The 14199-nt window shown below is 40.2% G+C and overlaps 1 protein-coding gene across 4 annotated transcripts in view; it reads right to left on the minus strand.

Moving 5' to 3' along the window:
* The window catches only part of STXBP5 (syntaxin binding protein 5), a 1098992-nt gene that overhangs the window by 575919 nt on the left and 508874 nt on the right, over positions 1-14199 (minus strand). The gene's annotated exons all lie outside the window — the stretch shown is intronic.

The raw sequence follows: 14199 nt of genomic DNA on the forward strand, positions 1-14199 counted from the left end.
AGGTTAGGACTTTTCAGCTTGGAGAAGAGACGACTGAGGGGGGATATGATAGAGGTGTTTAAAATCATGAGAGGTCTAGAACGGGTAGATGTGAATCGGTTATTTACTCTTTCGGATAGTAGAAGGACTAGGGGACACTCCATGAAGTTAGCATGGGGCACATTTAAAACTAATCGGAGAAAGTTCTTTTTTACTCAACGCACAATTAAACTCTGGAATTTGTTGCCAGAGAATGTGGTTCGTGCAGTTAGTATAGCTGTGTTTAAAAAAGGATTGGATAAGTTCTTGGAGGAGAAGTCCATTACCTGCTATTAAGTTCACTTAGAGAATAGCCACTGCCATTAGCAATGGTTACATAGAATAGACTTAGTTTTTGGGTACTTGCCAGGTTCTTATGGCCTGGATTGGCCACTGTTGGAAACAGGATGCTGGGCTTGATGGACCCTTGGTCTGACCCAGTATGGCATTTTCTTATGTTCTTATGTTCTTAAGCAAAGACCCAGTCCATACAAAAATAGTACATACTTGCTATTCTTCAGCTAGTTTGCTATTTTAATTCATTTAACTATGGAAAACCTATTTGGTTGATGGTTCATACAGACAGTGAAATAGCTTCATATTTAAATTCTTGATACATTTTAATGTTAATGTGAACTTTGATAATGAGAGATTAGGGAATTTTAGAAGATAAAAATATAGGAAAGCCAAATTAAAACAAATGCCTCATTGTCAACTAGCACCTGGAATCACCGAAAGATAAAAGTGACTTGCCACTGGTCATATACAGGGTCAAATATTTAGATTTATGGCTTTTATTGGTAGCTTAAGGCAAATTACATTCGACTACAGAAGTTAAAGACTTGCGACTCATAATACAATGCTATAATAGCCAGAATCCTACTTCTTCCCAATATTCAGATAAAAATATGACAGCTGGGGAAAAGTGAAACAACTTTAAAGGCTGTTTGTGTGTGTGGATTTTTTTTCTTTTAACAAAACTGGATCACAGTTAAAACCTATTAAGAAAAATAACCAGTTTTCCAGTCCAAGAATACAGGATATACATGGTAAGGTAGCAATAAACCGCTGACATGTTTCTCCTTGCTGCTGTACCAAAGCAAAAACTAAATGCAGATGCTGTTTTATCCATGTATTTGACTCACAATTACAGTCCTTTATACTTTTAAGAATGTCATGTCAATGCAGTTTTTTCAATAAATTTCTCTCAACATTATAAAATAAAAACTGACATACTTTACCAGAAGATACTAAATATTTAGGACTACAAAAAGGGTAGGAAAAAATATTCAACAAAACATTTTACAAAACTTAGTCAAAACCTTAGCAGCTTGGCTTTGACCTTTGCAATATTCTTCGAATTTACAAACCAACCAGACATTTAAGGTCTCTGAACAAAAACCTATTAGATATTCCATCAGTACGCCTAGAATGTTTAAATATTACAAGAAACAGAGCATTCTCAGTGGCTGGCCCACAAATATGGAACTCATTACATACATCGCTTCGTCAAATTTCAAACCCAAAAGAATTCAAGAAATTATTAAAAACCTATCCTGGACTTTTCCTCCAGGAACTCATCAAAACCTTTTTTTAAACCCACAATATGCTAGTTGCCTTAACCACATCCTCTGGCAGCAGACTTTAAAAACTGATTGCATGTTGAGTGAAAAAGATTTATTTTAAATCTATCTGGTTGCTAGTGTCATAGAATCTCTCCTTGTTTTAGAATTATTTTTAAGGGCAAATAAGAGTCCTTTACCTATCAAATCATGGCAGCAGTTCAGTCTGTCTTCTGCTTGACAGCAGGCAAAGCTGATTCAATTGACAGTCTACCCGCACTTGATGGGGTTCCTGGCATGTACAGATGATGGCGTCTGGTGATGATCATTTCTCTGAACTAAACTTACAAGGAGCCTTGGTTATATGTTCCTTTTTTTTATTAAACAGTAAAATGCGTGCTGGCTACATAACGCAGCTTCAGCACCACATAGACAAATATTATATTCACTGGCAGATGCACCACGCAATATCATACATATTACTGGGATTATTTCTTGCAAAACTCTCTCTGCTTCCAACAGCTGTACATGCAATGGTCAAAAATGCTGGTTTTGTGGCCATTAGGATTTGGGTAGCAAGACAGGCAGCTGAAAGTTAACCAAAGCTGTTTGTTCAAGGCAGTACTGTAAGGGATTAAGGGGTAGAGGAAGATACCCTCAACAGGAATTAGATAGATCCACCTTAAACATAAAATTGATGGCTCACCAGGGGAGCTTTACAGTTTAAAACAGATTACAAGGAAGCAGGAAGTGCACAGCCTTTGGTAGAAGCCAAGGCCAAGGTTAGGAGTCAAGGGAGCCAAGGGCAAACTAACCATAGACCTAAGCCACAGAGAAGCAAGCTTGGCGAAAGAGAGCCAGGAAACTTAACAGGAGAGCCTAACCAGGGAAGATAACAGAACTGTTAGGCAAGGCTGCTGCCTAAAGTAAACCAGTAACTGACACTCAGGCCGATTCAGTAAAGTCCGCGGGAGAGCGGGCGAACGCTCGCTCTCCCGGCGCATGGACAGGCCACTCACCTGTGTGCACAATTCAGTATTTAAATGAGGCCCGGCAGTAGAAACGGGCAAAAGGAGGCGGTAAGGACACTAGCGCGTCCCTAGCGCCTCCTTTTGGCCTGGAGCGGTGGCTGTCAGCGGGTTTGACAGCCAACGCACAATTTTGCCGGCGTCGGTTCTCGATCCCGCTGACAGCCACGGACTCGGAAACTGGACACCGGCAAAATTGAGCGTCCGGTTTTCAACCCGACAGCCACAGGCAGACTTCCAATTTTTTATTTATTTTATTTTTACTTTTTTTTACCCTTCAGGACCTCCAACTTAATATCGCCATGATATTAAGTCGGAGGGTCCACAGAAAAGCAGTTTTTACTGCTTTTCTGTGCACTTTCCCGGTGCCCGAAGAAATTAGCGCCTACCTTTGGGTAGGCGCTAATTTCTGAAAGCAAAATTAGCGCTTGGCTGCACATTTTGTTTTCTGAATCGCCCGGGAATACCTAATAGGGCCATCAACATGCATGTGCATGTTGAGGGCATTATTAGGTTCGGTGGGTTGGACGCGCGTTTTCGGGCCCCTTACTGAATAAGGGGTAAGGGAAAACATGCATCCAATGGCGGGTTAACAGTGCGCTCCGTCAGAGCGCACTGTACTGTATTGGCCCGACTGTTTGCTTACTTGCTGTGAAGTCTTATGTTCATTAAAGATAGACCATCATCTTCTGAAGGAACACAGAGAAAACAAATGCACAATAAACCTGTATTAAGGTAAAGTCTGCTGTATGAAGACTTTTTGTAAAAGAAGCAACCCTAATACTATTAAGCAAGAGGGAAAACCTGGCAAAGATTCCCACAGGTAAGTAAAATCCAAACTGGAAAAAAACAAAAAAAAACAAAACCATCCCAAGTGCCCCCTCTGAAGTCAAAGTTAAAACTGTGACATCTACTCAGATTTTTCTGCTAAACGCCATACTATGAAGTAGCATGATGCTACTACAGGCTTTTTACCATAGTTTATATCAACTGATAGCCCTGGACACACAATGAGATAAATAGAAAGAAAGGCCATTGCACATTAAGAAGGCCCCAACTGAGTGCATCTGCTAAAATGTATTGAAAATGGAGGGAAAAAACCAAAATAGTCAAGATTATAATCTTGACATTTACCCCAAAATTCTGAAAACAGTTACTACTTTGATTTTCCCCAGGACTTTCAGCTGATGCTATACCATGCACTGGCTGCATTGTTATACCCTGTGAGAATGCAGCACAATGGGGCAGTGAATCTCTCTTCTGATGTTATGGCAGCCTCTACTTTTCTACAGCGACTTCAGGTGGAGGATCAAGGGATTGAGTGACTTGAACACAGCAATTCATGTATCCTACTCAAATGATCATACAGCGTTTGGTTGTTATGAGAGATAATGTATATGTTTGTTAAAAAAGTGGGGAGATGAGTGAGGCAGGAGGGACTGAATCAGGGGAGGATGTGCTTAAATCATCCCTGAGAAGCAATTTGGGACCTGGTTTGGGGTATTGGTGACTGATTATCACTTGGGGGATTTTCCTTGTTGGTGCACATGTTCAGGTAAACATTGTTATAGGGTCTGCAAAGCTATGTTTACCTGGAGTTGGAGAGGTACAGTTTAGAAGGGACAGCCATTGGCAGGAATTTAACACCGTACGTCTTGACACAGCCAGCGATGTCCACATGTGATAATGATGCACGCTGGTGATGAACTGATGCCACAGCAAAGGCCTTTGTGCAAAAAAGAGCTCTATCCAGGATTACTGTGCTACAGATTTTGACTGTTAATGAGGGGACTACTGGGAGGGGAGAGCGGGGAAAGGACTTGACAATGTTTGGGGGAGAGAATGGGCAAAATGTGGGGGAGGGCGATATGGAGGCTGGGGAAGTTTTAGTGAGGGGATGTGTATGTTTACCAGAAAGGCTGGGCACCAAGGTGTCCTCTGCCCAACATTTCATGGTAAAGAAGGGAGGTGTGGTGTCATATTGCAGCAATGGAGACAGAAGGCAGTTTGCAAAGGAGTTTGTCGTCTACTAGGTGTGGCAGGTATGGGAGTGGTGGTGGGTGATGAGAGGAGAAGTTTTGTTGGATGATTAGTTGTTAGGGTTTAATTATGGTTTCCTCTTAAAAATGAAGCAGTGCAACATAGCACGGTCACATATATGTTCAACTGTGCCATAGATGGTGGGTAAACAATATAATCATTGAATGTTCGAGGTATCGGAACTCCATTAAAAAGAAAGTGTATATTGAATTTTCCTAAGTCAGGGAGTTGCATTTGCTCTCTTGCAAGAGATGCACTTGACAGCAGTGGAGCACAAAAAGCTGCTTAGTGAGTGGATGGGGCAGATATAGTATGCATCTTTTAAACACTAAAAGCAGAGGGGTGTGCGTATTTATTCATAAAAACTGCCCTATCACTATCACAAAACACTTGAAGTTTCTGGGGGGTAGATTTTTTGCCCTAAAATGCTCCTTGTATGGTAGGAGCTTTGTTTGGGTAAATGTCTACAGTTCAAATGAGAACCAGACCTTCTTTCAGCACTTGGTGGAGGAAGTGGCGAGGGGTGACTAGGATGCCTGTTTAGATCCCATGCTCGATAACTTCTCAGAGGCGAAGGGTTAAAGGTCCAATAGAGGGACTGAAGCATTTTATGTCTAGGCTGGGGCTTGTGGATTTATGGACATTGCAAAACCCTAAGAGTATACTTTTTACTCACAAACGGGCCGATTCAGTAAAATGTGCGGGAGAGCCGGAGCTCTGAGGATAGCTCCCAATCTCCTGGGCACACGATTCAGTATGCAAATGAGGGCCTGCGCTAATAAGGAGGCGGCTGTCATTGGGTTTGACAGCCGACGCTCAATTTTACCAGCGTCGGTTGTCGAACTCGCTGACAGCCACAGGTTCAGAAAACGGACGCCGGCAAAATTGAACATCTGTTTTCCAACTCGTGGGCAGACTTTTTTTTTTTTTAAATTTTTGGGGCCTCAGACTTAATAGTGCTATGATATTAAGTCGGAGGGTGTACAGAAAAGCAGTTTTGTCTGCTTTTCTGTACACTTTCCCAGTGCAGGCCGAAATTAACGCCTGCCTTTGTATCTCGTGGGATAAGCTCATCAACATGTATTTGTATGTTGAGGGCGCTATTAGTTTCGGGGGGGGGGGGGGGGTTGGATGCACGTTTTCCAAGTGCCATTACCCCTTACTGTATATGAGGTCATAACAGCACGTCGAAAACGTGCATCCAAACGGGGGCTAACGGTACGCTCGGCCTGAGCGCACCATACTGAATCGGCCTGAAAGACATGGTACCTATAGCTGCACAGAATTTTTTTTATGTACAGCAGAATTAAGCAGACTGATGAGGTTTTGTGGATATCCTACCTTGCCATATCAGACCACCACAAAATTTTACTATTTCTGACTATATCGCAGTCCTTACAATCTCGCAAGCTGTGGAGTTTCAATACTTTACTATTGGGCAATGAGGCTTTCTGTGAAAAGATTGTAGATGCTAAAAAGACTAAGATGATTTATGCTGGTGCTAATCAATCTCCAGTGATGTTGTGGGAGACCCTTAAATCTTATTTTATTTATTTTTTTTATATACTGACATTTGATCTGAGATATTACAACGGTTTACATTCAGGTACTGTATACTGTAGGTATTTCTCTATCCCCAGAGGGCTTACAATCTAACAGGCCGATACAGTACAGTGCGCTCCGACGGAGCGCACTGTAAGCCTAGTCTTGGACGCGCGTTTTCCCTTACCCCTTATTCAGTAAGGGGAGGAAAACACGCGTCCAACCCGCGGCACCTAATAGCACCCTCAACATGCAAATGCATGTTGACAGCCCTATTAGGTATTCCCTGCGATACAGAAAGTAAAATGTGCAGCCAAGCCGCACATTTTACTTTCAGAAATTAGCGCCGACCCAAAGGTCGGCGTTAATTTCTTCCAGCACCGGGAAAGTGCACAGAAAAGCAGTAAAAACTGCTTTTCTGTGCACCCTCTGACTTAATATCATGGCGATATTAAGTTGGAGGTCCCGAAGAGTAAAAAAAGTTAAAAAAAAAAAAATTTGAATTCGGCCCGCAGCTGTCGGGCTGAAAACCGGAAGCTCAATTTTGCCGGCGTCCGGTTTCCGAGCCCGTAGCTGTCAGCAGGCTCGAGAACCGATGCCGGCAAAATTGAGCGTTGGCTGTCAAACCCGCTGACAGCCGCAGCTCCTGTGAAAAAGGAGGCGCTAGGGACGCCTCCTTTTCCTTGTTTCTACCGCGCCACCTAATTTGCATACAGCATCACGCGCACCGGCCCCTCGCCGGTGCTACGCAACAGCAGGTTGTTCAGATATGGTTGCTTTGGGATGTGGCTACACCCTGGCATTTTTAGAGTCACATTTAGCAGAAGGTAGAGATTTATCACATTTGATCTTGCACCTGGCTGATTCTGTGTGGGTGTGTAGAATTAGTGGGGCAGTTCCTTTTCATATATGCTATACTTTGAAGGTATGGAGAGGGGTCTTGTAAGCAGGTTGGAATTCATACAAGGCCAATTTCTTCTCTATCCACCCACCCCCCCTTGGGAGAACCCATCTCTTTCTCTATTCACCTTCTGTAAGGAGGTGTCTATTTGGTGGAAAACAGGGCTGAAATTTGTTGGTCAGTTCTGGCAAGAGGAGTGTGGATTGCATTTCTTTCCAGGATCTAGGCTTTGAATATTCGGTAGATGACAGCTCTTTGGGCTATACTAGGATACTGGAGGTGTTGGGACGATTTTGAGTGTTAAACTGGGCGTCAGCACCCCACCTTAGTGGAATGGGTGTTACTTCAAGAAGACATTCCTAAATGAGGCATCTCTAAATTTTATAGGGCTATTATGGGCAGCCTGGGTTCTTGAGATGCACCCCCTAATGATAATGATAACAGAGGCGTTGAATAGGGATCTCCAGGTGGCGTATGATGTGCTGGACTGGAAAATTATATGCAAGGCAGCTCACAAAACTGATTTGTAAGAGAAGGTCACAATTGATTATTAAATTGCTGCGTCTATTCTATTGGTATCCCCCCTTTTTATGCTTTTTCACCTAATGCTTGTAGACTGTGTTGGAGATGCTGTGGACTGGCGAGAACCATCTGCATGTCTTGTGGGATGATTCCTTGGTGGCTGCCTTCTGGAAAGATATTAGTGGATGCATCATTAGAATGGTGGCAGTAAATGTAGTGCTCATGCATTTGCTATGCCTGTTGGTTAGATTGTGTGTGTGTGTGGGGGGGGGGGGGGGGGGAATCAATGCTTACCCACTTCCAAGAAGTTGCTAGCTAATTATCTGATACATGCAGGCAGGTTCATAATTACACTGATGTGGAAGTCACCATTGGAAATTGCAAATATAGAAAGGCTAACATATGTGTTAAAACATAAGGTCATGTATGATAAGATATGTGATAATTTCTGGGAATCTTGGAATGCTAGACCCTAAGCTAGGCATATTTGGTCATTTAATATGAGATACCCTGGGAGAGACTGTTGCCTACTAGATATTTTACTGTAATCTTATTGTTCTTATATTTGAACCCTGTCATATTGTCTTACCGCATCTTATCTTACTGATATCATTGACCACTATGTTTGAAACGATGGAGTTACTAAGGTGCCTCATATTGTTATACACTTTTGTATGTATTTTGTGATTCTTACTGTGTTGTGTTCCTCATTATAAATACATTTTAAAAAATAAAGGAATAATCAGCAATTTAGAAACTAACATTTAATGAAAAATAGGGCAGAATCATGCAATTGGGACATAAAAGACCAAGGAAGCAGTATACGATGAAAAGGGAGAGAGAGATGGGCAGTGGAGAGACCAATCAGGACAGAAATCTTGGGGTGAACATATCTGATGACCTCAAGATAGCAAACTGCGGACAAGGCAGTGGTGAGAGCCAGAAGAATACTAGGATGCATAGGGAGATAGCAGTAGAAAAAAGGATGCTGATAATACCTTTATATAGGTCATTAGTGAAGGTCATTAGTGAAATCCCATCTGGACTATTATCTAGTTCTAGAAGCTATGTCTCAAGAAAGATATAGACCAAGTGCAGGCAGGACAGGGAAGAGCTAACAAAATGATGCAGGGTCGGTATATCCTAGGGAGTAGGATTGGAGGGGGTGTATGATAGAGATATTCAAATACCTAAAAGATATTAATGCCTAAGCAGCAAGCATTTTTCAATGGATAGAAGTTTTAGAACAAGGAACCATAATACACCAGCTCAAAAGGGGATACGTCTCTAAATAATAGAAGAAAATATGTCTTCACAGAAATGGTGGCAGATACATCCAACAACCTCCTAGCGGAGATAATGGAGATCAAAGCAAAAAGAGAATGGAATAAAGTATGATATAAGCAAAGAAGATTCTAAGATGCGAAGGTAAAGCCTGGTATTGAGTTGGCTTTGTGATACTATTTCATGAATGTGCAGACTAGATGACTCTTGTAGCCCTTATCTGCTGTCATTTTCTTGATTTCTATAAATTCAACTTAAACGATAGCCTATTTAAAACCTTCCCTGTTGCTTTAGTCTTATGTCAAATTCTAAATTTAATTAATATTTAATATCTTCAGTTGCTGCTGTCTGTAGTTATCTTTTTCATCCTCCAAGTAACCATACCAGCTGCCTTCTTCTCAGCAGTCCTGCTCCACAGTCAACATGCCATTATCTCTGCTACCTTTGATGAGCTCCCTCATTACTATCACCTCCAAGTGCTTCAAATGGAAGATATTTCACAAGGGTTAATATACACATGGATAGTCAGCCTTAACAACAGCTGCAAAAAAAATTGTTTTATCCACTTTTTAACAAAAGGACAAGAATTACAAAGGATTTTACTTCAAAACTCAAAATTTGAGAAACTTCTTTGGTTATGCGGGTAAATGACCTGTGATATCTTACTAACTCTACATATAGTACAAGTTCAATTAATTAATTATTTATTTATTTTAGGTTTTGTCTATTCCGGCATTCGTGAGAGTATCACATCATGCCAGTTTACAATAAACAGGGGGAGTGATAAAAGTTACAATTAGAGGGATTAAAGGAGACTGCTCCTTTATACTTTTTTTTTATTTTACTTCCATTTTAAACTTACAATAATGCAAATACGTTATTCACATCAAATCTGAGACTTAATGACTTTCAGAAACAATAATCAAAAGAATTTACATTACCAGATATCTGCCACAGTACATCCACAAACCAAAACGTCTATAAAAACTTAACTAAATAGCTACTATACACAAAATACCAAATTACTATAGAAACATCCTCCGTCCCAAAACTAGGTTTAAAATATTTATACATATATACACATAGATACAGAAAAAGCCTCATTATTCAGCATGCATGGGAAATTGCCAATATCTTGATGTGATAATGTACTTAGTTTTCTTTATTCCCTGCACTTCAAAAAAGGAAAATCTCTATATTTCCTTCAGTAGGAGCCTTTTGGGGCATTGAAACAGTATGCTACTAAGATGGCTACTAAGAACTACAACTCCCAGAAGTCCTGGGAGCAGGTTGCAAGAAGATTTGAGTAGGCAGGCATTGCAGATAGGGTGTGGCCATCCATTCCTGCAGTAGTAGGCTAGCACTTGTATAAAAGTAGAGTTTTGCTAATAATGAGGACACTAGGGGAACAAAGGGAGCACAGCAAGAGGAGCAGACACAGAGGAGACCTCAGGACCAGAAAGACAGCTCAGCCCAAGAGTTTGGTGAGATGAAAGAAGAGTCAGTCACAGGATCCAAATACAGAAGAATTTAACACAAGATTGTTAAAAAAAAAAAAAAGAAAGAAAGAAAAAGAAAAGCTCCACTTAAGAGAGAAAGCTGGTATCTTTAAGCTTCAGGATTGTTTTACTATTCTTATGAGGAATACATAAAGAAAAGGCTACCTAGAATCTTGCGGGGGAACCAGACAGAGCTAAACTCATGAAAATACAGCGTAACCATACTGAGTCCTGCCCTTAGGTGGTCTTTTTTTTTTGGTGGGGGTCAGTTAGCTAGAGTGAGGTAAATGGCTGCATGTTTAAGAGGCAGGACCTGCTGCAACTTAAACTAGAAACAAAACAAATTGTCAGGATAAGAACTCAAACCAAAGCTGGGACAGAGAAAAGCCTTGTTTGTTACAGCAGTCTGGGGAGGTGATTGACTTAAGAGTAAGGGACTGCAAAGATACCAAGAAACTGCAACCAGCACTAATTGGATGTTTTGGGTTAACCCTGGAGTACAAGAGGGCTACAGCCTGTTGGGATGCTACAGCTTGTTTGGATGAGCACTGCAAAGTGTATTACTTTTTGTAGGTAGTGGTATAGAAGTCTTTTTAAATAAATAAAATATAATGATTGCTGTCTTGAGAAATGTGTTCCTACATGTCTGTAAGAAACAATATGAATCTACTGAAGTGGAAAGGTGCTTATGTGCAAAACTCCTACCAATACAAAAGTTGCTGTTATTGAAAGCCCTGCTGTGTTTTCACTTTCCAAAAAGGGAAAAATTAAAGAATAACTGTGCAATCAGAAAGACTGAGACCATGCAGCTTCTGAGTCCTGGAACAGGAGCTAAAGCCAATCAAACAAAATTGGGATTAAGAATTTAAGGAGACTGAACATGCTGAATGTCTCTGATTAAAGATAACAGTAAAGGGATTTAAGGTCACATTTGGAGCCTGAAACCTAGGTCACTATTGGAGCTGGGCTATCTCTGTAATTCTCAGATAGGTGGAAATGAGACAAAAATGCAGTCTCCATTAGAATAAAATGACTGCACAATAAAAGGGTCAGTACTGCTGGATAATACTGAAGAAAGAAGAGGACCTAGAGATGCTAAGTGTTCTTCTCTTGAGGACATTTGAAGTTGCTGCAGTGACAACCTTGAGTACAACCAGTCCATGTGTTGGGGTGAGAATGAGCAGTAAGGCATGGTTTTTCTGACATTATGGTTTTTCTTTTGGTAAATGCTTGTCCATGCTGTCAAAGGGGCAGCCATTTCTCAAGGATTACCCTCTACAGGTCAAATCTTGTAGTACCCAAGCATATAGCCTGAGGCTCTGGCCTCGTCACACCTGGTTATCTGACAGCCCTCAGCTTGTGGGTCACTACAAACCTGCTGAAAAGTTTAGTTGTCACTGGAGTTAGTTGACAGGTTCACAGAACAACATTGTTTAAACAATGACTGGAGTCATCAGAAGGAAAGCCTACAATCTCATCACAAAAGTAATTGTCTAAAGTATAAAAAGCAAAACCTTGATAAGCCTGAATCTTTTTGGAACAAAGTACTTTGGGCTGATGAAAATAAAATTAAACTGGCCACAACATACAAGAAATATTTAGAAGCAAAAAAAGGGTGAAACATTTGAAGAAAAGAATATTTTGGCAAGTACAGGGGTGGATCTATTATGCTTTGGGGTTGTATGGCAGCTAGTGGCACAGGAAATATTGTGCAGGTGAAAGGAAAAATAAATTCAATCAAATATCAGTATATCCAAAAGTTAATGTCCCATAGTCAAAGAAATTGAAGCAGAAAAGAGGTTGGATATTTCAGCAAGACAACAATCCAAACCACACCTTAAAATCAACGAAGAAGATTCTAGAAAGGGAACACTTTAAACTATACATTTCATAGGTACATAAGCTTACATTGCACTGTGAAAGGATAGGATATACTATTCTAGCCTTCAAAGTAACAAGTTAGTATGCAAACTGGTCAACAGTGATGCTGAAGGTGGAGGTGGAAGAGTCCATAGCTTGCTAATTTTGCTTCCAGGACAGATGAGGAAAAGCTAAGAACTTCAGTAAGTCTCATTTTTTTTCAACAAGTACCAAAAGCTGGAAAGGAAACACTATTGCCAAAGCTGTCGCTGCTATTACTATTTCTGCTGCTGTCCAGACATTTCCTGATCCAAAGGATGGGCCATATGGCCTTTATCTACAGTCATGTTCTAAATTTCTATATGTGCATCACTCTGTATGCAAGCTGGTTCAATACTGCTGACCTTGCCATCTCCTGTAGCATTGACACAGACTGTTCCACTTGCCTATTATTGACTCAACTTCACCATCATTGACCACCCAAGTTACAGGAGGAAGAATCACCAATGTGTGTTAAAATTATTTTAGGAAGTTAATCAGGTTCCTGGAATACATTGTGGGCAAAGGTGAGGTTAATAGTGGATCAAAACAATCACCAGTAGTTGATAAATGTAGATCAGTATATATATAGTGCACAGCTTAACTTAGCCCAGCATAAGACATTTTTAAATTGAATCTTTGTTTTGTTTTTACACTTCTTCTCTTGCTCAGTAACAGGCACTAAGATAAGAACCAGGAATACATTTGTTTTTCTAAGAGATAAGAATGGTGGAGGCCAGGATTCAGAGTCTAGCACAGTCATAGCCAGGCCATAAATCTTATTGTAACTGAGTTTTAATTAGCCAAAGTTTAACAAGCTACATATGGCTATTGTCAGAGCTATAAGTGCATCAGACACTGGATTAAAGCCAGAGAATATAAGATAAGTTCATAGTTCATTTTATAGTGTTCTTTGAATGGCCACAGACAAAAAGTGTGAGCAGCTGGTTTGTGGAGTTCCTGAGCTCGTACAGCCTTTTATTTTCGAGAAGATACTATCTCATAGAAAGGAAGGCCTATGTGGAAAGTATTTCCTGTATAGACTCTCTTCTTTATTTTTATCTTTATTTTTGCAATAACTATTTTGCCTTGATTAATCTATGTAATGTTTATTGTGATGTATACTTATTACTGATATTCAACTTTGATATTGTTTATACAATTTTCTACCAATTTTTACCATATTTAATAAACTAAGTTTTGCTTTTATAAGATTTTGTGTGTGTTCTATGGCGTAATGTACCACCACTGAGCCCACATTTTACACAGTGGCACCCATCTAGGATTCAGGCAACACAGTTTGAGGTACATCTGCTCCTCAAATCAATTCCAAAGATTCTCTTGCAATTTTTTTTTTCTCTCAACATATTGGGGCTGAGAGTCTAATCACTTTTAAAATACTTGATACAGCATACTCAATGGCTACCATGACAGACTACCAGAACCTGATCCCAGCATAAGACTAAACAGGAATTTTAGCATTGCACTGGGCTGAATATCATCTTCAGAGGAAAGTCCTCAGTGTGCTTGTATGTTTCACAACTGGGGAAACTAAAGAGACTTGCACCAAGAAAAGCATCCTACCAACATCTATAGGTAATGGCCAAGCTCTTTGAAACCTTTTAATCAGTATGTTCAAGTGAAAAGGGAAGAAAACTGTATTACTTCACATATGAATAAAAAAATATGAGCACCATAGCTAATGGTCAATAATCCGTCAGAATGCTGTGGGTGTTTTGCAACTTATACATATAAAACTGAAGGTAAATTTTAGAATTTGAATAAAGAAAGTCCAAGGGGCCAATGTGACAAAATATATCACTTCATTAAAATATTTAATCAAATCATACATACAGCATAAGATGTACAAAGAACATTTTAGCTATAAAAAGACACGTATTAAA

Source organism: Rhinatrema bivittatum, chromosome 3, assembly GCF_901001135.1.
Source record: "Rhinatrema bivittatum chromosome 3, aRhiBiv1.1, whole genome shotgun sequence".
Classification (NCBI taxonomy): Eukaryota; Metazoa; Chordata; class Amphibia; order Gymnophiona; family Rhinatrematidae; genus Rhinatrema; species Rhinatrema bivittatum.